Source organism: Somniosus microcephalus, unplaced genomic scaffold, assembly GCF_052327205.1.
Source record: "Somniosus microcephalus isolate GS21.2 unplaced genomic scaffold, FLI_Smic_1.0 unresolved_chr3, whole genome shotgun sequence".
Taxonomy (NCBI): domain Eukaryota; kingdom Metazoa; phylum Chordata; class Chondrichthyes; order Squaliformes; family Somniosidae; genus Somniosus; species Somniosus microcephalus.
In genome coordinates, this window is record NW_028225181.1 from 33,666,694 (window position 1) to 33,692,528 (window position 25,835).

The window sequence follows — 25,835 nt, forward strand, 5'->3', positions numbered from 1 at the left end:
TAAATAAACAGTAAAACATTAAATAACTTTTAAAAAATTGCATATTTATAATTAATTATAATGATTTCAAATTAAATATTTTAAACAAAATATAATTTTTTGAAACAAATAATGAAATGTTTCTATGGGCCGAAAAATAAACTTACATTTATTAAAACTATTTTAAAACTTTAAATCAGTGAAACAATTTTTTTTAAAACTGGCACGCATAAGGTATTTAAAGGTTTTCAATGGGCGGAAGTTCTGCAGAAAGCGCCACTCTCTGCCCGCAGAGGCCCTTTTGCCTGGGAGGTGGATGATGTGACAAGAGGGCTCTTGACAGATCGCAAGGGCTGGGTTTAGCGCATGCTGAACCCAGTATTTTCGCGGCCCCTATGGGTGTGCACACAACTCTTACAAACCCGTGGGGGTCCAAAAATCCGGCCCATTATTTTCTATTGGAACAATGTTTAAGAGACGGGGTGTGCTGACTGTAGAATAACTCTGACACCCAGTGTGAGAAGTGAAACACAAACCGCCCAGCGAGTGGCTCAAAACCACTCCAGATCCAACTTTCTGGCTGGTTGATTGGACTTTGTTGCTAACAGCATCAGAATAACTGGAGCAAAAGCTTGTTCCTTGCATTAACGGTTTTTCGTAATATTCGTTACATGCAACATCCAGACTTTACTAAATTAAATCCACACACAATGTCAGGGCAATGTAATTTGAATAACATCTATTGCACCTTTGCACTGGACGGAGTAACACAACTTTCTGTTTATTTGTCTTTCTTCGGTTTGCTGATAAACTTTTAACTTGCTGCCTGTTCCTGTTAATGGCTGCAAGTAGTAACAGATAGATAGAGCGTGTCTGACCGCCCCGGGATGTGCAAAATGTATCAGTTTAGTACAAATGCATCAAATCAAATGTTCAACCAGCACCGAGAGAAAAAAACAGCGAAAAGCCAGAAGGAGATAGTGAAAAAGAAGCTAAATACTGTCGATATAAATATTTCCCATCATTGATGACTCTCTATTCAAACCCAATCATTCAGTGGTGGATAAATAACTTCAGCGTGAATCGTTCAGTTCGATAATCGGGCCAAAGAAAGAGACAAAATAACTAAAAACTGCCAAAACCCAGGGTCATTAGAACTTCAGACTAACACTCTACCAACTGAGCTAGTCTAGACTCACATCAAAGTAATCCTTGCTTCATTTTTTTGGAAGAAAATATACCCCCGGGTTGAATTGTAGCTCTGCTCATTCCTCACTTGGGGGGAATGGGACCAGCCCAGATGTCAGAGCTCAGGTTATGTTAATGTTCTGCTGAAGTGTTTATACACATCAGAAACTGACGCACTAGGGGAGACCTCACAGGGTTGGAGACGGTGTGAAATAACCTGAAGTATTTAAATAAAATTTACAGAGCACAAACCCCGAGCTGCAGGTGAAATTATATAAATTTCAATCTTTAGCAGCGAGATGCTGGGGAGATAAGTGTCCCGAATCAGGGAGATATTTTCTGATACAATTGTCGCATTTAAATCATGTAAAATACACATAGAACTCTGCGGGAATTCAGAGCTTGGGATCACCTGCGAAATCAGCCTAAAAATTAGTCGCTGTTGTCTCTCCTTGTGTTCTTATTACTATGTAATACAGACACATTTAACTCATTTAGTTTAGTGTTTTCACTCAGTTGTATTCTTGCCTTTATAATGTTGCTGCCGCATGGTGCGGAGTGATACAAGATGTCCGACCTTGCACTGTGCACTGCCTTTCTAAGTGTGCCACATAGCAATATAAATACACTAACGAAAGTAGTTCCATATAACGATGTAACAAGTAGTTCTATTTAACGATATAATAATATAACGATGTAACATCCCTTTTTCTCAAAAAAATTAAACATAAAATTTAATTTAATTTAAAAAATATTATAACTAAACTATTATTATCAAATACAAAGAATCGTGAGTTTTCTTTTCTTATTCGTGATATCGCTCAGGTGGTTGGATGTTGTTCCTCCATCTTGTGGATTTGGTGGTGACCACTCATCTCTGCAGTGTTTTGGTGTGTTCCGCTCTTCTTGTTGTTGCTGTCGCACTTGCAGTTGGAGTGTGCATGCTCGTGGTTGTTTGATTTCTGGCGCTTTTTTCTGGTATTGTACTGCTTCTGGTAGCTGCTGTTGTCAATGTTGCTGATGTTGTCTGCTGCTTAACCAGTTCAGGTGAAGATCTGATGTGGAGTCTGTTCCATCTGTATTGGTTACCAAGTTCGGTCTCTACGAAGTAAGATCTTGGAGTATCAGCTTTTCCAATGACCTTGGCTGGATTCCAGGTTTTCAACAACGGGTCTTGCACATGCACTGATTGCCCATTCAGCTATTCTGGAAACATCTTTGCATGTTTGTCGTAATATTTGCTCCCAACGACTTGTGCTTCTGCCAGCTTCTGTCTGAAGTCCTCCTGGTCCTGGGGAGGATGTATTTTTTCTGGTAAGGTCGTCTTCAACTTCCTCCCATGCAGCAATTCTGCAGGTGATTTCATGTCTGCTTTCAGTGATGTTGATCTGAGTGATGGGAGGGCAAGGTCTTGGTCTTCCCCCATCTCACTACTTTTGATGAGAGCTCCCTTGACAGTCTGGATCTCTCTTTCGATGAACTCGTGTCCACTTGGGAATAGTGGAGATGAGGTTACTATTTTGAACCCATACTTTTCTACCAGAGCTCTGAATTCACTCGATGTGAACTGGGTTCCATTGTCACAGATTACCTTTTCCGGAATTCCTTGTTCAGCAAACAAGCTCTTTGCAATTCTGGTGCTGGTTGTGGCTCTCAGATCTTTCATCCTTCTCACAAAAGGAAACTTGGAATAATAATCTGTCACTATGAGATACCATTCTTGATTGCACATGAAGAGATCTGCCCTAACAGTATGCCATGGTCTTGATGTTATTTCGCTAGGTATCATCTCCTCTTTCTTTTGTGCATTTTTGTACTTCTGGCATATACCACATGCAGAAATAATCTGTTCGATATTTTTGTACATGCCTATCCAGTTACCAGCTGATCTGGCTCTCAGCTTGCATTTCTCCATTCCCATGTGGCCTCCGTGTATTAGATGGAAATGTTCTGTCTGCATCATCTTTGGCAGGATAATCCTCGATCCAGCAAGGAGAATACCGTCTTCTATTGCGATGTCATCTCTAATCGTCCAGTATTGATGAATTGTCACCTGTACCTGCTGGATTCTTTCCGGCCACCCCTGTATCACTTGTTGTGTGAGTAGTTGCAATTCCTCATCATTGCTAGTCTCATCTCTGATTTGACTGAGCTTTGTAGGGGTAACACTCATTGGTGGTGGATTTTCACTGTTAGACCCTCCACCTCGTGTTTCTCATATGGTGACAATAGAGACAACGCATGTGCTAGCACCATTTCCTTTCCTGGCTCATATTTAAGCGCGAAGTCATAGGGTTGGAGCCTTAGAAGTAGTCTTTGCAGTCTTGCAGGTGCTTTGCACAGATTCTTCTTATAGATCTGTTCTAGTGGACGATGGTCACTCTCTATTGTAAACTGCCTTCCATACAGGTTTGAATGGAATTTCTCGCATCCATACACTACTGCTAATAGTTCTCTTTCTATGTTGGCGTATCTCGTCTCAGCTGATGTCAAGGCCTGTGATGCTAAAGCTATTGGCTTTCCTTCCTGCACAGGAGCTGCCCCTAGCCCTCTGGTAGAAGCATCTACTTGTAGAGTGACTGATTTTATTCTGTCATAATATGACAGACTTGTTTCTTTGCACAACAATTCTTTAAGTTGTTTGAAATTCCTTTCATGTGATTCAGACCACTGGTATTTGGCGTCTTCTTTCATTAGCTCTCTGAGGTTTGTTGTATGGTCTGACATGTTTGGGATGAAAGAACTGATGTATTGGACCAAGCCGAGGTAACTCCTCTGCTCTTTCTTATCTTTGGGTAGTTTTGTTTCAGCAATTGCCGCAATCTTCTCAGGACTTGGCTTGACTCCCTCTGGTGTGTAAATGATACCGAAGAATTGGCATTCCTTGACTTTAACTATGCACTTATCGGCATTTAACGTGATGCCAGCCTTCCTACTACTCTCCATGGCCTCATGTAGGTGCATATCATGGTCTCTTTCATCTGCTCCATAGATCTGAATATCATCAGCTATTCCTATAGCTCCTCCAGAGCCTCTGTATGTCTCGTCTACTTTCTGTTGAAAGATATCTTGCCTGACCTTTAAACCGAATGATAGCCGCAGGAATTTGCAACGCCCAAATGGGGTGTTGAATGTTGTCAGTGTTGTTGATTCCTCATCCAACTTCACGTTCCAATATCCATTTCTGGCATCCAGTTTTGAGAAAAGCTTGGCTCCTGCCAGTGATGGCGTAATCTCCTCTAGCGTTGGGGTGGGATAGTGGTCCCTCTTTGTCACCTGGTTTAGATCTTTGGGGTCCAAACATATTCTGAGCTGCCCGTTTAGCTTTTCTCGTACCACAATTTAGTTTACCCAGTCTGTACGTTCAGTGACCTTTACGACCATTCCCTTTTCTTCCATCTCCTTTAGCTCTCTTTTAAGCTTTGTCTTCAGCTCGATGGGTACTTTTCGTGGAGCATGGATAACGGGCTTTACCTCTGGATCAATGGTGATGTGGTATTGGAAATCTCCAAAACATCCCACTGTATCATCGAAACATTCCGGATGCAGGTATATCAAGTCTTTTTTACTCTTGATTTGTGGGCGATTCTCCAGTGGGGTGTTGCTGTCTCTCCTCACTGACGTTGCCATTAGCTCCTGATTCACTAAGATCAATCTCAACTTCTCGCAGATGTTTAATCCCAGGATCGCTGTCCCCTCAGTGTCGGTGACATAGAACATGCAGTTGATGTTCCTTCTTTTATGTGTCCGTTTGACAAAGGTTGTTCCGAGTTGTTTATTCTCACTCCCCCCGTATGCTGTCAGCGTGACATTACTTGCCTTTAAACAACCCTTTTTCGGGTAGCCATCTTCTCTCAAGTTTTCGGGATTGATCTGCTGGTACAGTCTCAATGAATTTTGCTCTGAACCCCTGTGTCCAGCTTTAACTTTAAGTTGATGGTTGTGAGCTGACCTATGACCCTCTTTTCGATTTGGATTATGGTGTGCAATTCTCTCTTCGGAGTATTTTCCGCTCTGGACATCTCATGAAGCTGTATCTTTATGGTTTCGATGTTTATTGTATTGTCATGACCATAATCATCATCATCCTATTCATCCACGGCATGGATATTGTGTTTCTTTCTCTGGTTCTGCTGCCCGCCTTTGTTTTTGATGTATTTTCCTTCTTTCTTCGTTCTATACCTCTTTTCCCAGTGGTTTAGTTTGCCACGTGCATTGCAGCTTGCTCCATATGCTGGACATTTCCTCCTCTCTGTATAAATGTGCGGTCTTCCACAGTTTCTGTAGATGTTTCACCCGTTGCCATGTGCATGTCTTTGATGTGTTGTACTTTTCTCTCACTATATCCACTCTGTTTCCATCTCAGAAGCCGTCCGCATGTCAGCCGTTTGAGAAAACAGCGTTATCATTTGCTGCTTCATGGCTTCATGAGCTCTCGCAGTATCTATAGCCTCTGTTATTTCGAGCTTTTCTTTCCCTATCAGGGCTTTTTGTACCTCTGCATGCACTGATCCCCTGAGCAGCTGGTCCAAAAGCCTTTCCTCCATTTCCTTAAATGCACACTTGTTGGCTTCATTTCTCAGCCTTGTCAGGAAATTGTCACCTCTTTCAGCGGGTTCCTGTCTTAGACTCTGGAATTTGTATCTCTGTATATGGAGATTGGATTTAGGCTCTAGATGGTTGCTGAATTTCTCGAAGATTGTCGCAGGGTTTTCCTTTTCCTCTTCAGTCAAACTCCAGCTATTTAACAAATCTAGACCTCTTTCTCCTGTCCACAACAGAATGTAGCTAACCTTTTCTTCGTTGGCAGTACCCATCAGGAAGCCTTTGAATGTAAGGTCACATTTCAGTTTGAACTTGCGGAATGCCTCTACTATATCGTCGGCTTCCTAGTTCATGAGGGTTTCATTTGCGCAGTCAGTGCAGTGGCAGCCGCCATCTTAGTTGCCCGTACGATTCACGCTCAATCACCACAAACACCAGCACTCTCGATCAGCACATATATTCACTTTTTGTCTTATTCATAGTTCGTATGGCGCAAGTTGTACTCACTTATACCGGCGCCACCATGTTGTGTCTCCTTGTGTTCTTATGACTGTGTATTACAGACACTTTTAACTCATTTACTTTACGACTTTCACTCAGTTGTATTCTTGCTTTCATGATGTTGCTGCCGCATGGTCTGGAGTGATACAAGATCTCCGACCTTGCACTGCGCACTGCCTTTCACAGTGTGCCACATAGCAATATAAATACACTAACCAAAGTAGTTCCATTTAACGATGTAACAAGTAGTTCCATTTAACGATGTAATAATATAACTATATTAGAGCCACCCAAAGTGGGTATCGAAAGCACCACGCTGAGATTAAAAAATCTTATACCCTACCGACTGAGCTACCCGAGCTTACGTCAACCCCCTTTGTCTCTCTGTTATGTCCGGATTTGGACTCCGCCACAGGTGCACATCTTATTCTACAATCATGAACCAGCTTCCTCTCAATTTCCTGGTTTAGAAGTAAACCGACCCACACAAGCATGAGAGAGGGGTGGATTACTCTCACTGATCGATAAAAAAGCTCTGATCCTCCGATAGTTTTACCTGCAAAACATTCACATCCATTTTGCTCACTACTTATTCATTTGTGAGCGGATGTGAAGATGAAAATACGATTGGCAAAGAGATAATACGAGAGTAGAATGGCGGTTAAGTTAAAAGTGAACACTTAAAATCATCTAATGGCACGTAAACAGTAAGCGAGTAGTAAGAGGTGAGGTGGGGCCTATTAAGGATAATGACGGTGATGTATGCTTACAGGCGCAGTGCAAGGCTACAATGCCCAATGAGTGTTTACTAAGGAGGTGGATGCGGACAAAATATCGGTAGAAGTGGAAAAGGTAAAATTAACGGAAGGGAAGAAAATTGATAGACAGGATGTAATGGAAAGGCTATGTGCGATTACAGTGGACAAGTCGCCTGGTCCAGGTGGCTTGCATCCCGGATTGCAAAGGGAATTGGGGGAGGAGATAGCAGAAGGGTTTGCCATAATTTTTTAATCTTCCCTAGATGCAGCCGAGGTGTCTGAGGATTAGAATGTGGCAAATGTGATATCCTTGTTCAAGAATGGGTATAAGGACAATCCTACTAACTACAGGCTGGTCAGTTTTACATCAGTGGTGGATAAAGTTTTCGAAACAATAATCAAGTAAAAAATTAACGGGCACTCGGAGAGGTTTATGCTAATTAAGGAGAACCAGCATGGATTTTTAAATGCAGATCATATTTGACAAATCGAATTAAATTTTTTGATGAAGGAACTGGGAGGATTGATGAAGGGAATGCAATGGATGTTGTCGACATGGATTTTCGGAAGGCGTTTGATAATGTACCACATAGAAGGCTGGTTAACAAAATTGAGGCTCATGGAATAGGTGGATCAGTGGCAGCTTGGATATGGAATTGGCTTCAGGACAGAAAAGAGTGAGATGTGGTAAATGTTTTTTTTTTCAGATTGGAGGATGGTAGACAGTGGTGTTCCCCAAGAATCAGTGCTGGGGCCACTGCTTTTTGATATATATAAATGACCTGGATATTGGCATACAGAGTAGAATTTCTAAATTTGCCGATGACACCAAAGTTGGGGGTGTGGCAAACAGTGATGATGATATCAATGGACTGCAACAGGATGTCGAAAGGCTAGCAGAATGGGTAGAAAAGTGGCAGCTGGAATTCAATATAGTGAAGTGTGAGGTGATGAATTTTGGCAGAAGGAACAGGGAGAGGTAATATACACATCATGGCACAGGTTCAAAGAGTGTGTTGGGACAGAGCGACCATGGAGTCAATGTGCATAGGACGTTTAAGGTGTCAAGACATATTGAGAGAGTGGTTTACAAAGCAGATGGGATCTTCGGCTTCATTATTAGAGGTATTGAGTACAAAAGTGGAGAAGTTATGCGGAACATTTCTATAGGACTGGTTAGGCCACAACTGGTCGTATTTCGTCCAGTTCTGGCCACCACACTTTAGGAAGGATGTGAAGGCCCTTGAGAGGATGCAGAGGAGATTTACCAGAATGGTTCTGGGGATGGGGGATCTTAGCTACAAGGACAGGTTGGAGAAGCCGGATTTGTTTTCATTTGAGCAAAGAAGGTTGAGGGGTGAATGATGGAGGTGTGCAAGATTATGTCGGGTTAGATAGGCTAGACCGGGAAAAGCTGTTCCATATAGTTGAAGGTATATGAACTAGGGGACATAGCTTTAAGGTTATGGGCAAGATATACAGGGCGGGTGACCTGGAATTCTCTGCAAATGGAAGTGGTGGAAGCGGAGACACTCAATGTTTTCAAGGGGAGACTGGATAGGCACTTGAGGGAAACAAACGTGCAGTGCTGCAGGGACAGAGCGGGGAATGGGCCTGAGCGGATTGCTCTACAGAGAGATGACACGGGCTGGAAGGGCAGAATGGCCTCCTTCTGTGCCGTTATGACGCTATGACGTTATGACTCTCCCTTTTGCTCTGATCGTGCATTTCCCTATAACCATTTCAGTTTAATTATTTATGAGAGGGAGGGAGTACATGAGCAGAAAAGAGTTACTAGAAATTTTCCAGGGATGAGGGACTTCAGATATGTGGAGCCACTGGGGAAGTTGGCTTGTTCAGACCAAAGCATGCTAAGAGGAGATTTGACAGATGTGTACAAAGTCATGGAAGCTTTCGTGATCGTAAATAAGGAGAATCTGTTTCCAGTGGCAGAAGTGTTAATAACCGGAGGACACAGATTGAAGCTGATTGGCTAAAGAGCCAGAGTTGATATTAGGAACAATTTTTACACAGCGACTTGTGATCTGGAATGCACTGCCTGAAAGGTTGGTGGAAGCAGAACCAATAGTAATTTTCAAAATGGAGTTGGATGACTACTGGGAGTGAAACATTTACAGAGCTGTTGGAAAGAGCGAACATTGATCTATAGCTCTAACAAAGAGCCAGCACAGGCAAAAAGGGCCAAATGGCCTCGTTCTGTGTTATATCATTCTAAGAATGTACGAACATAATCTCTGGACAATCCCCGCAGACCCAATGAGTGACCGATCCCTGAGCCCGACATTGTAAACACCACACTGACTGTTCCTCACTTACTCTTTGTTTCCAGACTATACTGCTCTCCTGATCTTCACTCTTTCTGCTCGTTTGACCGCAGCCTATTCGCTGCCCCTCTCACTCCCATCATCTCCCTGCCCCTTTCTCATTCGCCCCCTTCCAATCCACTCATGTGAACAGCTCATCGCATCTGCCCCTCCACTCCATCTACATAACAAGAAAACATTCTCAAGCAAATATTTCCAGACAGTGCTCAGTGAAGATTCATTCGCTCTAAACAGGGGGTGTACATGTCTCTGTGTTCAGGCTGAGGATCCGATCTGGTTTCAGACCCATTGGTCTGAGAGAAGGTGTGTCAGGGTGGAAAATCTTCCCTCGGATTCTCTCCCCTTAAAAAGGAGACACAAAATAAAATCTTCCGACACCCAGGGTAGAACCTGGGGCCTTTGGCTCTAACTTCTCCCAACTGAACACTCTTTGCCTCACAGAATGTCGGATTTTGTGTCATTCTCTTAGAGGAAAATCGAAACCCGGGTGGATTTAACCTCCCCACTCATTCCTCACTTCAGTGGAATGGGACCCGACCAGATCTCGGAGCTCATGTTTTGTTAATAATCTGCTGATGATAGCTTCATATTATCTTTTACTTGGAGCCACTTTGAATCAGGTTCATGGTCAAAGTTTTCCACCATCCCATCTTTCACTGCTTATCTCTCTCTCATTCACTCTATAATCCAAAAGGGGGCGGGAATCAAAACTCAACCCCAAATCCTCAGCACAAAAACTCCCGTCAGTTGCCCTGTTAGATCCAAGAGGAAAATTAATAAATTACACTCTTTACATACACAGAAAGCTGCCTCACAGAGTTAGAGTGAAATATACTGAAGTGTTTATAAATAAGTTCATCTCACGAGGTGTTCTACTGAGCCACAGAGAGCAGAAAGAGACAAGATTCTATCCGCGGCCTGTGCTGAGATAGCTGATCTCACATAGTGTTGTTCTGAACCATGCCAGACAGGTGGGGCCCATGCTCCGGTCCCAGCCTGTGGTATGCTAGTTCATCTCACGAGGTGTGCTATGATGTGTACTCGTTAGGAAGACACCAGGCTTCATCCGAGGCCTATGTTGAGTTAGGTCTCATGTGGTGTAGTACAGAGTCCCAAACATAACAGGAGATGCCCAGTTTTCATTCCAAGCCTGTGGTGAGTTAGCTGATCTCATTCGGTGAGGTACTGATCTTAGAAGAGAAGGAAGGGTCCAGGATCCATTCCTGGCCTGCGGTATATTAATTGCTCTCATTGGGTGTGGTACTGAACCTTGCAGAGAAGGAAGGGTCTTGACTCCATTGCCGCCCTGTGGTGAGTTAACTAATCTCACCTGGTGTGAAACTGAACCTCAGAGTGTAAAGGCCTAGTTTATTCATGGCCTGTGGTGTATTAGTTCATCTCCCCCAGTATGGTACTGAGCCCCACACAGAGCAGGATGGGCCAAGGTTTCATCCCAGGCCTGTGCTGTGTTATTTCACCTCCTCCAGTATGGTACTGAGCTCCACACAGAGTAGGTTGGGCCAAGGCTTCATCCCAGGCCTGTGCTGTGTTAGTTCATCTCCCCCAGTATGGTACTGAGCCCCACACAGAGCAGGCTTAGCCAAGGCTTCATCCCAGGCCTGTGCTGAGCTTGCTGATGTTATCCTGCGTAATACAGAGCTACACAGTGAGGGGCTCGGCTCCATTCCCCGATTATTTTATCTTAGATCATCTGACGAAGTGGGAGATTGAGCCACGCAGAGTAGGCCGTGCCTAGGGTTCATCCCCGGCCTGCACTGCATTAACTTATCTCACCCAGAATGGTATTGAGCTGCACAAAGCAGTTTGGGCACATGCTTAATTTCCATCCTATGGTTTGTTACTTCACTTCACTTGTACGGTACTGAGACACATGGAGCAGGATAGGCCCAGGCCTCTCCCGCAACCTGTGACATGTTACATCATCTCACGAGGTGTACCACTGAGCCATCCAAATCAGGATTGCCCAGGCTTCATCCCTGGCCTGTGTTGATTAGGCAGATATCGCCCGATCTGTTACTGAGTCCCACACAGACCAGGATTGGCAATAAATGATGTCCTTGCCAGCGACGCCCACATCCCAGGAATGAATAAACAAAGGATGGCCCAGAATCATTCTGCGGCTTGTGGTGCGTTCGCTGATCTCACTTGGTGTGGTACTGAGCCACAAAGAACAGGAAAGGTCGAGGTTTCATCTCTGGTCTATGCTGTAGCTGGAAGCAGAGTCATGAAGAAGCTGACAAAAGTACATCGACCTGAAACAGTAACTTAGTTTCTCTCTCCACAGATGCTGCCTGTCGATGATTCCCGCATTTTCTGTTCTTATTTAGATGTCCAGAATACTTACATACCAACATACAAATTAGGAGCAGGAGCAGGCCACTCGGCCCTTCGAGCCCGGTCCGCCATTCAATAAGATCATGGTTGATCTGATTACTCCACATTCCCTCCTATACCCGATAACTTTTCACCTCCTTACTTACCAAGAATCTATCTACCTCTGTCTTAAAATATTTAAAGACTCTGCCTCCACCGTCCTCTGAGCAAGAGAGTTGCAAAGAGCCACGATATTCTGTGAGAAATTTAATTCTCGTCATCTCTGCCTTAATTGGGCGACCCCGTATTTCTAAACAATGACCCCAAGTTCTAGATTCTCCCACAAGAGGAAACATCCCCTCTACATCCACCCTGTCCAGACCCCCCAGGATCGTATACTCTTCGTAACTCAAGCGGATACAAGCCTTGCCTGTCCAACCTTTCCTCATAAGACAACCCGCCCATTCCAGGTATTAGTCTAGTAAACCTTCTCTGAACTGCTTCCAACGCATTTACATCCTTCCTTAAATAAGGAGACCAATACTGTACACAGTACTCCAGATGTGGTCTCACCAATGCCCTGTGTAACTGAAGCATAACCTCACTACTTTTTTATTCATTTCCCCTCGCAATAAACGATAACATCCTATTAGCTTTCCTAATTACTTGCTGTGCCTGCATACTAAGCTTTTGCGATTCAGGCACTAGGACACCCAGATACCTCTGCAATCGCTCACCATTTAGAAAATATGCTTATTTTTTAGTCTTCCTGCCCAAATGGACAACTTCACATTTTCTCACATTATACTCCATTTGCCGGATCTTTGCCCAATCACTTAGCCTATGTATATCCATTTAGATCCTCGTTTGTCCTCTTCACAATTTACTTTCCTACCTATCCTTGTGTCATCCGTAAATTCAGCAACAATACCTTTGGTCCTATCATCCAAGACATTTCCATAAATAGTAAAAAGTTGAGACCCCAGCACTGATCCCTGCAGCACACCAATCTTTACATCTTGCCAATCAGAAAATGACCGATTTATGCCTACTCTCTGTTTTCAGTTAGTTGGCCAATCTTCTATCCATGCGAATAAGTTACCCCCTACACAATGAGCTTTTATTTTCTGCAATAACCTTTAATGTGGCACCTTTTCAAATGCCGTCTGGAAATCTAAGTACACTACATCCACCGATTCCCCATTATCCACAGCACGTGTTCCTTCCTCAAAGAACTCCAATAAATTGGTTAAACATGATTTCCCGTGCACAAAAACATTTTTACTCTGCCTGATTACTTTGACATTATTATAAGTGCCCTGCTATAACATCTTTAATAATAGCTTCTAACATCTTCCTATGACAGATGTTATGCTAACTGGCCTGTGGTTTCCTTCTTTCTGTCTCCCTCCCCTTTTGAATACAGGAGTTACATTAGCTATTTTCCAATCTAATGGAACCTCCCCCGAAAAATGGAATTTTGGAAAATTAAAACCAACGCATCAACTATCTCACTAGCGACTTATTTTAAGTCTCTAGGATGAAGTCCATGAGGACCGAGGACTTGTCAGCTGCAGTTCCAAAAATTTGCTCAGCACCACTTCCCTGGTGATTATAATTTTCTTGAGTTCCTCCCTCCCTTCCATTTCTTCATTTACAGCTATTTCTGGGATGTTACTTGTATCCTCTATAGTGAAGAGCTATGCAAAATACCTGCTCAATTCAATGGCCATCTCCTTATTTTCCATTATTAATTCCGCAGACTCACTCTTTATAGGACCAACACTCACTTTGTTCTCCCATCTGCAGTATTATTCTTTGGCTTCTATGAAGAAGCTCTCTCTGTTGCTGCTCCCTGTCTCAGGGGTGGAGCACATTTTGACAGTGTCGGAGCTGTCTGGGTCTGTGTTGCAGCTCCCTGTCTCAGGGATGGAGCTGAGTGAATCTGTGTCGGAGCAGTCTGGGTCTGTGTTGCAGCTCCCCGTTTCGGGATGGAGCTGAGTGGGTCAGAGTCGGAGCAGTCTTGGTCTGTGTTGTTGCCCACTGTCTCAGGGATGGAGTTGAGTGGGTCAGTGTCAGAGGTGTCTGGGTCTGTGTTGCTGCTCCATGTCTCAGGGGTGGAGCTGAGTGGGTCAGTGTCAGAGCTATCTGGGAATAAGTAGGAGTTGTTCCCGTCTGTGTATGAGCATTTGGGTCTGTGTAGGAGAGTTTCAGCCTTTGTTGGAGCTCCCTGCATCAGTGTGGGAGCTATCTAAATTTGTGTTGGAGCTTTTGATTCTGTTGTTGTGTTGGTCTGCGAAATCAGCTGTCTGGATCCCCAAAAGGAGCTGTCTGGGTCCGTCTAGGGGGAATATATTCCTGTCTCGGAACTTGCTGCGCCCAAGTAGGAACACTCTCTGTCTGTGTAGGTGCTCTTAGTCGATGGGTCAAGGTCGGAGCTGTCCTGTTCTATATCGCACTGAAAGGATCTGTGTATGAGCTCTTGGGTCTGTATAGGTGTGCTCTGGGTCAGCAGAGGAAATGTCTAGGTCTGTGAACGAAAGTCTGTGTCTGTGGTGGTGTTCCCTGTGTCAGGGTAGGTGCTGCCTTGTTCTGTGAAGGAACTTTCTGAGTCAGCGTAGGAGTGCCTGGTTCCTCATAGGAGCGGTCTGGGTCTACGTAGGAACTCTTTTAATTTATAACGACATACAAACCTCACTTATTGGCCTGAGATATGGTCAGAAGTCACAGCCTCCCCCTCTTCCACCCGCAACTGCAGTTTGCGAGGGAGTTTTTAATGTTACAATTTACAGACTGGTTGAGTTGGCAATCGAGCGTCAGCGACCCCGGGTGAGACAAGAGTGAATCTGCCATAATGTGTGGATGTTGCTGAAAACATGATCAGTGTACGTTGGTGGAACTATGAACTGACAGTAAACCTCCTGCCTAAAAAAACTGGCCACAATCACATAATCGAATGGGCACTTCTGAGGTAGTTGTTGCAACACTTGTTGCCTCCATGTTTTCTCACTGCCTTTGCTGATACATTGCCAAATCTGAGGCCTCAATCTGAAATAATGCAGAAACTCTGCTGCTGCGCTTGGGATTGGCACCTCCTGCCTCGGCACATTACCATCCTAGCAGCACATTAACTGTCTGAATGGAGCAGTGTGGCGCTGTAGAAGGCAAGTAGAGAAGGCAAAGTCAGAGCTGTCTCGGTCTCAATGCTCTGGTTACCAAGAATGACCAACACATGGTTTGATTATGGCCACCTCTTGTGTGTGCCTGCTTTCACCAGTGGGTCCATTGGTCTAGATTTATGCGTGTTTGTTGGCTGCAACATGGGAGAGGGCCTGGGTTCAAATCCCGGACGAGCCCTCATTTTGTCCTCGACATTTCACCTTGAACTTACATCAGAGCATAAGAAATAAGAGCAGGACACCCTCGAACCTGCTCTGCCATTCAATAAGTTCATGGCTGATCATCGACCTTAACTTCACCTTCCTGCCCGATCTCCATTTACCTTGACTCCCCTAGAGACCAGAAATGTATCTGTCTCAGCCTTCAATATACTCAAAGACTCAGCATGCACAGCCCTCTGGGGCAGAGATTTCCAAAAATTCACAACACCCTGAGTGCCCTTGAAACGTTTGCAAAGATAAAAGAGAAGTTTTTTAATCAATCCGCATGAATCGCAAGTGCTTTGGGGAGAGGATGAGTGCAAATATTGCGAATTAAAGACGCCTGAACAAACTATAATTACTGTGAACGGGTTTTGCTGGAATTTGAATTCGATCTTCAACCAGCTCTGGACTTTTATCTCATCAAAGCAGATAAAAGAAAGACTTGCATTTATATAGCGCCTTTCACCACCACTGGATGTCCTGAAGCGCTTACAGTCAATGAAGCACTTTTGTACATTAGGTAGGAAACGCGGCAGTCAATTTGTTCACAGCAAGCTCCCACAAACAGCAAGGCGGTAATGACCAGATAATTTGTTTTTGTTATGTTGTTTGAGGGATACACATTATCCAGGATGATTGACGTCTCAGTGTTATTAAGTTTGAAAACAGTCATTAAGCTAAATAATAATGGAGACTGGCGGGGGACATTTTTCACATCTACCCACACTGAGCACAATATCCTTACCCGTGCGGAATGCCGTTCAGCCCATCCTAATTCAGCCCTCCAGAACAACCCTAGTCTTCACCCCATTGCTTAATCCAGTTGTTTCCTGTATCATTCCCGGGCTTCCACCACCACCACTCCGCCTGGAGTCCATTCTAAGCGTTGATCTTTCTCCTGATATCAGTATGAAACAGATAACGTTCACTTCTGAGCTTTTTCCACCTTGTTCTTTGTCCCACAATGTAATTAATCTAGTATTCCAAGCAAGTGAGGAACTTAACCTAATTAATATAAGTAGAGAAGCAATATTAGATAAACTAATGGGACTAAAAGCCGACAAATCCCGTGCAGCTGACGACCTACAACCTAGGGTTCTAAAAGAGGTGGCTTAAGAGATGGTTGATGTCTTGGTTTTGATATTCCAAAATTCCCTAGATTCTGGAATGGTCCCAGCGGATTGGAAGGTCTCAAATGTAACATCGCTATTCAAGAAAGGAGGGAGAGAAAAAACCTGGAACTACAGGCCAGTTAGCCTGACCTCAGTCGTCGGGAAAATGCTGGAATCCATTGTTAAGAAATTGGTATCAAGTCACTAAGAAATTCGTAACATGATTAGGAAAAGTTAGCATGTTTTTAGGAAAGGGAAATAGTGTTTGATAAATGTATTAGGTATTTGTGTATGTAACTAGCTCGGTAGATAAGGGGAACCAGTAGATGTTGGATTTCCAAAGGCATTAGATAAAGTGGCACATAACAGGTTATTACACAGAATTAGGGCTCATGGGTTTGGTGGAAATATAGTAGCATGGATAGAGGATTAGTTAACGGACAGAAAACAGAGATTAGGGATAAACGGATCTTTTTTAAATTTGGCAGGCTGTAACTAGTGGGGTGCCGCAAAGATCAGTGTTGTGCCCTCAGCTATTTACAATCTATATTAATGACCTAGATGACAGGACCGAGTGTACTCTAACCACGTTTGCTGATGATACAAAGCCAGGTGAGTCAGGAAGCTGGGAGGAGAACACAAAGGGTCTGCAAAGATATATATGTAGACTAAGTAAGTGGGCAGTAAGCTGGCAGATGAAGTATAAAGGAGGTAAATGTGAGGTTATTCACTTTGGGAGGAAGAATAGAAAAACAGAATATTTTTTAAGTGTTGAGAAACTTTCAAATGTTGGTGTTCAGAGAGATTAGGGTGTCCTCGTGCAAGAATCACAGAAACGTAGCATGCAGGCACAGCAAGCAATAAGAAAAGCAAGTGGCATGCTGGCCTTTATTGCACGGGAGTTGGAGTGTAATTGTAAGGAAATCTTGCTGCAGTTGTACAGGGCCTTCTTGAGACCACACCTGGACTAATGGGCACAGTTTTGATTTCCTTATCTAATGAAGGATATATTGCCTTGGTGGCGGTACTACGAAGGGTCACTGGATTGTTTCCTGGGAAGAGAGGGCTGCCCTACGATGGCAGCTTGTGTAGATTGGGCATATACTCACTGGAGTTTATTATAATGAGAGGTGATCTCATTGAAACATACAAGATTTTGAAAGGGATTGACAGGGTAGATGCTGAGAGGTTATTTCCCCTGGCTGGAGTCTCTAGAACTAGGGGGCATAGTCTCAGGATAAGGGGTCGGCCATTTAAGACTGTGATGAGGAGGAACATCTTCACTCAGCGGGTTTTGCATCTTTGGAATTCACAGAGAGCTGTGAATGCTGAGCCTCTCAGTATATTCAAGGCTGAGATAGATAGGTTTTTGGACTCTAGGGGATTCAAAGGATAGGGAGATCGGGCGGGAAAGCGGAGTTGAGTTCAATCATCGTCCATGATCTTATTGAATTGTGGAGCAGGCTCGAGGGGCCGTATGGCCAACTCCTGTTCTTATTTCTTATGTTCTTATATTACTATTTTTTATCTCGGTATTACCATGTCACAGGGGGCTCCGTTCTAGGCTGAAATGTACAAGGTGACGATTTGAACTCACAGCGGGTTGGGGTAAATTCCCTCCAACCATGTATGTTTGTTCTACAGGATCGGCATGTGTCTCGTACTGCTGCTCCCTCCTCGTCCGCTGGGCATAATTCCAACAGCTGGTGGAGCAGCTCCCTCCTCTGGTCGCTATGCATAATTCCACCAGCTGGTGGAGCTGCTCCCTCCTCTGGCCGCTGTGCATAATTCCACCACCTGGTGGAGCAGCTCACTCCTCTGGCCGCTGGGCATAATTCCACCACCTGGTAGAGCAGCTCCCTCCTCTGGCCGCTGGGCATAATTCCACTACCTGGTAGAGCAGCTCCCTCCTCTGGCCGCTTGGCAGTGTTACTTCACCTGCTCCCTCTGCTGGCTGCTGCGCAGTACTGCTGTGTATGCTTGAACCTGGTAAAATTCCGACCTCCTCTGCTTCTAGCTGTGTCACAACTCGAAGTGGAGAAGGAACGGCAGAGTTGCTCCGTGAGGAACATAATTCCCAGAATAGGAGCGACTGGACGAATTCTTCATCCAGTCTGCTGACATCTAATTTAGGATAAAGTTAAACGAGAAGAAAGAAAACAGAATAGAAGAACATTGAACTGGGACCAGTCCTTTCAGCCCTCTACCTGCTCCGACCTTCAATTTTATCAAGGCTGATCTGCAGCTCACCTACATTTGTTTCCCTTTGTTCCATAAATCTTGATACCCTTACTGTCGTTTATTGATTGCGAGTTTGACACCAATCAATATGGTAATGTAATGTGCGATTTTAACACCAGTAAATACGGTAATGTAATGTGCATTGCATTATGGGAATTACCCGGGTAAACGGCAGTCGGCCATTTTACACAATAAAGTGAACATCGCAGTTAGAAGCCTTAATGTGTTCATACAACATTGGCGACGAGGATAACAAACGGAATCATTTTAAATAGGTAGTTGCCCAAGTTTTAGTTAGCTACGATGGAGAAGACCGGCATTCAAAATGTTGCATGCTTCGGCGAGCCAGCCATGTTGGGTCCAAGATGGACGAGGTGGTTGGTTAACGTCTTTTGAGCTTTATGCAGATGGCAAAGGACTCATTATCGATGAGACCTCTACAGGTGCCACAAAGCAGAGGAGGAGAGCTCTACTTCTACACCTAGCAGGACCAGATGTCCAGGATATCTCTTCGACTCTACTGGACACAGGAGAGCCAGCAGATACACGGTGGTGGTTAGTGCTTTGAATCAGTACTTCGTGCCCCAGGTCAACACAGCATTAGCTAGACAGACTTTTCATAAGTTGTCCCAGAAGACAGGTGAGACTGTGCAACAATTTGCTACTCACTTGCGGCAGGCTGCTACAGAGTGTGCTTTTGCGGGGGATGCAGATAATCAAATAAGAGACGCTATCCTGATTAGGTGCACGTCAGCCTATGTACGGAGGAAATTGCTAGAGGAAGGGCAAGGTCTAACGCTCGCCCGCCCGTTACAATTGCCCTCACAATGTGAAAACGTCGAGGAGCAGATGTCAGCCATGTCATGTACAGAGAAGGCGGAGACAGATACTGTTCATCATGTTACACAGAAAAGAGGCTATTATGAAAAAAGCTCTACAGATAAACCAAAGGGAAATGGCGATAGGAACGAAAGCAAATGTTACAGATCTGGACACACAGAACACATGGGCAGAGATCCAAAATGCCCAGCACACGGACAGACATGTCATAATTGCAAGGGAAAGTATAATTTCTCCAAAGTATGCCGCACAAAGGGTACAAAGCAAAACAGTGTGAACAATGTAGAGGAACAAAATGACTTTGCATTTGCTGTTACTGGAAATAACTTGACAGAGAGTCTTACCTTTTGTGTGGGGGGAGTAAACCTGAGAATGTTAATTGATTCGGTGCAACTAATAATGTGACAGATGAGAATACATGGGAAGGATTAAAGTCAGAACACATTAAGTGTCAGCCACATGTCCCCAGGACAGAGAGAAAGTTATTCTCTTATGTTTCTAGCCGACCACTGTCAGTTAAAGGTGTATTCACATGTGGGATTACAATAGGTAAGAGAACTGAGCAGGCGGAGTTCATTGTGGTTAAAGGCCATGGAGGGCCATTGCTAGGAAGGGAGACAGCCATGAAACTGGGAGTTCATGGAATAGGCGCAGATGTCTCAGCTGTGGTACATGTAAGACAGCTACTAGAAAAGCGGTATCCAAAGGTGTTCCAGGGAGTAGGAAGGCTGAACACAAAACAGATCAGTTTGTGTTGTCGACCCACAAGTGAAGCCTGTGGCCCAGCCACTCAGGCATATAACATTCAACTTAAGGGAGGCAGTAGTGGCCAATATAAAACAATTGAGGGACATGGACATTATTGAACCTGTAACTGGTCCCACCCCATGGGTACATCCTGTGGTTATTGTTAGATCCGTGCGTTAATGGAGACACAGAAGGCAGGAGTTGATTTAACAAGTGTTTACTGAACAAAGTCTGGAGGTGAAGTAACTACACAAGTCGCTACACAGGCGTATATACCCGAGTGGTCACTACTGGTACTGCAGTATACAGGGGCTTCAAAAACATAGTTCTCTTTAAAGGTACATACATTACAATTCCTCTCCTTTTACATAAATAGTACAGAGCATTTTAAGTAATCATTAAATAACATTTTTACAAGAAAAATAATATAAACTTTTACTGAAGTTAATCAATTACAAATTCAGTCTCTCTGGAGGCTTCCTGACTCGGTCCGGATAACGCCTCGGTGGTGTAGTAGGTTCTTTTGGCAAGGTCAAATCGGCTTCAATGCCAGTGTCGGGTTCATCTGGTTGCAGTATCACCAGATCGGAGGTACATACTATGGGTATCTCTGCTTCATCACTAGGCGTATAGAGTTGTGGTGTAGGTTGTCCTTTTTCGGATGACTCTATGTTCTGCTCAGCATGGCGCCTTATTATGCTTTCTCCAATGTCCACGGTATACATCAGCGGTCCTAGTAGTGTGCAAATAGTTCCAGGCTGCCATTTCTCGGTACGGCAGTCTCGGGCCAAAACTTGTTGACCTATCTGGAAGGTTCTAGTTGGCCTTTCATTCATGCTTTGAAATTGCCGGTTCTCTACGTACCTTGTGACGTTTGGCTTGACGAAATCCAGCCGGCATCTTAGGCTTCTATTGAAAAACATCATGGCGGGGGTTTGGTTTGTAACCACATGTGTTGCATTCCTGTACGCAAACAAGAAGTTATCTGCCTTATGTTGTAGATTTATGTCTTCACTACCCATGGCCTTTATGGCCTTCTTGAAGGTCTGGACAAACCTTTCAGCCAATCCATTGGTGGCGGGATTGTATGGGGTGAACGTGTAGTGCTTAACCCCATTGTTTTTTACGAACTACCTGAATTTTTCGGATACAAATTGCGGTCCATTATCAGAACAGATCTGTTCAGGCAGCCCATTCCTGGCGAATATGGTCCTTAATACTGTGATGATTTTTTCCGTGGTGGTGGAGGACATCTTTATTACCTCTGGCCACTTGGAGTGTGCATCTACAGCGATTAAGAACATTGAGTCCATAAATGGACCAGCAAAGTCTATATGTAGCCTTTGCCATGGAGATGAGGGCCACTCCCATGGATGTGGAGGGGCTTGTGGTGGGGCGTGTTGTACCTTCTGGCATCCTAGACAGCTCTTGGTCATTTCTTCGATGTCTCCATCGATACCTAGCCACCACACTAATGCTCTGGCTAAGTTCTTCATTTTCACTCCACCCAGATGCCCCTCGTGAAGCTCCTTTAGCACTCTATCCTTGAGTTTGGTTGGAATCACCACTCTGGATCCACACATCAAGGTTCCTCGGCACACTGACAGCTGTTCTCTTCTTTGCGAGAATGCTGGCAACAGTGGTTCGCCATGTGCTGGCCAGCCCTTCACCGTTAAATCGTAGACCCGTGAGAGAGTCGGGTCATTTCGTGTTTCCTTTTCAATGGTAGAATTTGTCACCAGTAGACATTCCACTATGGTCGAGTGGAACATCTCCACTGGGTCCACTGTAGGCGCCTCTTCCACCGTTGGCAACGGTAGGCGCGATAACCCATCAGCATTCCCATGCTGTTTTGTTCCTTTGTATTCTATGTCATATTGGTGTGCCCCTAGGAAAAGGGACCACCTCTGTAGCCTTTGTGCTGTCATAATGGGAACGCCCTTTTTAGGGCTGAATATGGAGACGAGGGGTTGAAGGTCAGTCAACAAGCTAAATTTTTGTCCGTGTCAGTAATGGTTGAATTTCTTCACCCCTCACACCAGGCTGAGTGCCGCCCTGCCGATCTGGGCATAGTTACGCTCAGCTGAGTTCAATGAACGTGACACAAAAGCTATCGGCCGCTCCGAGCCATCAGGGCATCTATGCGATAATACCGCTCCCACGCCATAAGGGGATTCATCGCACGCCAGTCTGATTGGCAGTGATGGGTTGTAATGAGCCAACACTCCCCTGGACGTGATCAAGCCTTTGCATTTATGGAAGGCACGTTTAGTCTTTGCTCCATTTCCAAACTACTCCCGTTTGTAGCAGTGCTTTAAGATGGTGCAGATCCGTCGACAGGTTTGGTAAAAATTTATGATAGTAATTTACTAATCCCAGGAACTACCTTAATTGTGAGACATTTTCAGGCGCTGGGGTCTTTAAGACCGCTTCAATTTTTTCAGGTGACTTATGCAACCCTTCTTCATTAATGACATGGCCACAATATGATATTTGTTTCTGGAAAAATTCGCACTTGGGGCGGTTTCCTCATAGGCCCCGTTCTCTCAGCCTCGTGAGCCCCTGCTCCAAGTTGGCAAGGTGCTCGTTGTCGTTTTCTCCTGTTATAAGGATGTCGTCTAGCTAGCATTGAGTCCCCAGAATCCCTTGCAGGACTTGCTCCATAGCTCTTTGCCAGGCAGCCGGAGCTGATGCCACTCCAAAAACCAGTCCATTGTACTGATACAGACCTTTGTGTGTGTTTATCGTGAGATAATTTTTAGAGGCCTCCGCAACCTCCATCTCTAGATATGCCTGTGCTAATTCAATTTTGGTGAAACGTTTCCCTCCGGATAGTGAGGCGAAAATATCTTCTATCCTCGGAAGGGATACTGTACTGTGTGAAGAACCGGGTTTACAGTCACCTTGAAGTCCCCAGAGATGCGAACTTTTCTCTGTTCTTCAGATTTATCATTATTCAACATTTTCTTCATGACCGGGACGATGGGTGTTGCCCATTCGCTTCAATCTACCTTGGATAACACGCCTGCTTTTTCCAAATTCTCCAGCTCTGACTCAATGGCTGGACGAATTGAGTCTGGCACCGGCCACTCTTTTATTGAGGTGGTGGCGCCTTTCAGTGTTCCTAGTTCCTGTTGAAACACTTCTTTGGCGTTCGCCAAGATTTATTTTAATCGTCCAGGTATGACATCATCATCGTTTTTTTTCGTACTGATCACCGTCAGTGCCTGAATGGAGTGCCAGTCTAAACGTAACTTTCTGATCCATTCACATCCCAACAACGGTGGACCACCATCTTGCAGAACGTATAAATACAACTTCTGTATTTCCTTGCCGTTGTATACAACAGGCACCCTTATTTTCCTTCTGGGGTATACTTTCTGCCCCGTATATGTCTTCAAGATAATGGATGCGTCTTTCAAAGGTATATGCGGAAATAGCCGCTCGTAATCCCGTCAACTCATGATGGTCAGAGCTGATCCTGTATCTAGCTCCATTTTGACTGGGGACCCCGCTATCGTGAGGGTAACCCAAATGGTCTGGTAATCTTCTTTGGCAATTACATTATGTAATTTGAGACAGTTTAGTCTCTTGTTTCCAGAGTCGCTATCGCTCTTCTGGTCTTCGGAGCTACTGTCCATCATCATTTGTACCTTTCTGGACTTTTTCTTATTGACCTATTTACTGTCAGTGGGTTTCTTTCCAGATCTGCATACACTTGCAATGTGTCCCATCTTTCCGCATTGCTTGCATGCTTTGTCCTTGAACCAGCAGTCCTTCTGGTCATGGGTGGATCTGCCGCAGCAATAACATCTCTCGAAACGCTGTGTCATTTCATGGGTGCCGAAGTCCTGTGGCTTTTGCTGTATCTCTGCAGCTACTCTTGCTGCTGCTTCATATGATACAGCCACACTGAAAGCCTTGTCCAGTGTCAAATCTTTCTCAGAAAGTAGACTTTTCTGTGTTCCTTCGCTTAGGAGACCGCAGACGAATTTGTCTCATAGAGAATCTGCCAGTCCTGCCCCGAATTGGCAGTGCTTTGACAGCTTTCGTAATTTGGTGAGGTAATCAGCATTACTTTCATTCTTGTGCTGATTCCTCCTGAAGAATTTGAATCATTCCGCTATCAGCAGCGGTGTTGGGTTTAAGTGCTCCTGTCAGGTATCACCAATCTCCTTAAAATTCTTGTCCATCGGTTTGGCTGGAGTGATCAAGTTTCGTAACAGCCCTTATGTCCTTGCGCCCATCAGATTTAGAAGTAACCAATGCCTTTATATCATCCGCTACTTCATTCGCCTTGCAATATACCTCCACTCTTTCCACATATGTGGTCCAATCTTCTGTATCACTTTCGAAAGCAGTAATATTGCCAGTCTTCGGCATCTTGAAAATCTAAAATGGCGCTTCCCGCGCTTTTCTTCCATCCCCGATGGATCAAAACGGCGCCTCCCGTGCTTTTCTTTCTTCCCCGCCGAGTTAAGATGGCGCCTCCCGCGCTTTTCCGCTGCTTCCACTGCTGCTAACACTGTTCTCCACGGTTCACGTTGCGACCTGCAGCTTTTCGCGTTATTTCTAATTTTTTTTTTATATATCGCTCCAATAGTTACTCCGTTACTTGGAGAACCGTTCCCGTCGTGGAGGGGACCCTCTGGGACTTTCCCCTCCCTCTGCTCTGTCCGAACGCCGACCTGCTTTGCAGCACCAGCCACGTCCTGAGTGCTCCACCCTCTCTCTCTCTTTGCTTCTGCTTCCCGAGCAGAGCCACCCGATCGAGCTCTAGCCCGCCACAGCTCAGGAAGGATCAGTGCACTTCCTGACACCAGCCCGTTTAGCTGGTGAAACCACAGGTTTTTTTTCTTGCTTCTGGCTTCGACCTTCGTCTGAGGAGTCGATCCCCTTGATGTGCTGCCGAATTGCAGGTAAGTTCGTTTCTAACTCGTCGCCACTGTTAGATCCGTGTGTTAATGGAGACACAGAATGCAGGAGTTGATTTAACAAGTGTTTACTGAACAAAGTCTGGAGGTGAACTAATTACACAAGACGCTACACAGGCTTATATACCCGAGTGGTCACTACTGGTACTACAATATACAGGGGCTTCAAAAACATAGTTCCTCTTAAAGGTACAAGCACTACAGTTATTGTACTAAAAGCAGATAAGGATGTAAGGTTATGCCTAGACATGAGACGAGCAAACCAGGTAATAGTGAGGGAACGATATCCAATCCACACCATCGATGAGATACTCCAAGGTATGAACGGCTCGACGGTGTTTTGTAAGCTAGACGTGAAATGGGGTTATCACCAGCTAGAACTGATCCCTGAGTAACGAGAAATCACAACGTTTGCAGTACATAACGGAGTATACAGGTACAAGAGGCTGATATTCGGTCTATCTTCAGCTAGTGAGCAATATCAGCACTAGATAGCTAATGCAATAGCTGGAATAGAGGGTGTTGAAAACATCTCAGATGACATTATCATGCATGCACACGACCAGGAAACGCACAACAGACGCCTGCACGCTGTCATGACCAGGCTAATGGAAAGTGGACTGACACTAAACTCAGAGAAGTGCCAATTCAACATGGACCGATTGATTTTCATGGGAATCCTGTTGTCTGAAAAGGGCATCGAACCAACAGCAGAGAGAGTGCGAGCGGTGGCAGAAGCTAGGGAACCAGGGAATGCTACAGAGATGAGGAGATTCTTGGGACTCGTTGGGTACAGTAGCAGATTCATCCCGCAGTTTGCAACGCTATCAGAGCCACTGCGACACCTGACGAGAAAAGACACACCATTTCAATTTGGATCACAACAGAGACAGTCATTCAGTGCACTCAAGGAAGTGTTGGCCAGAGC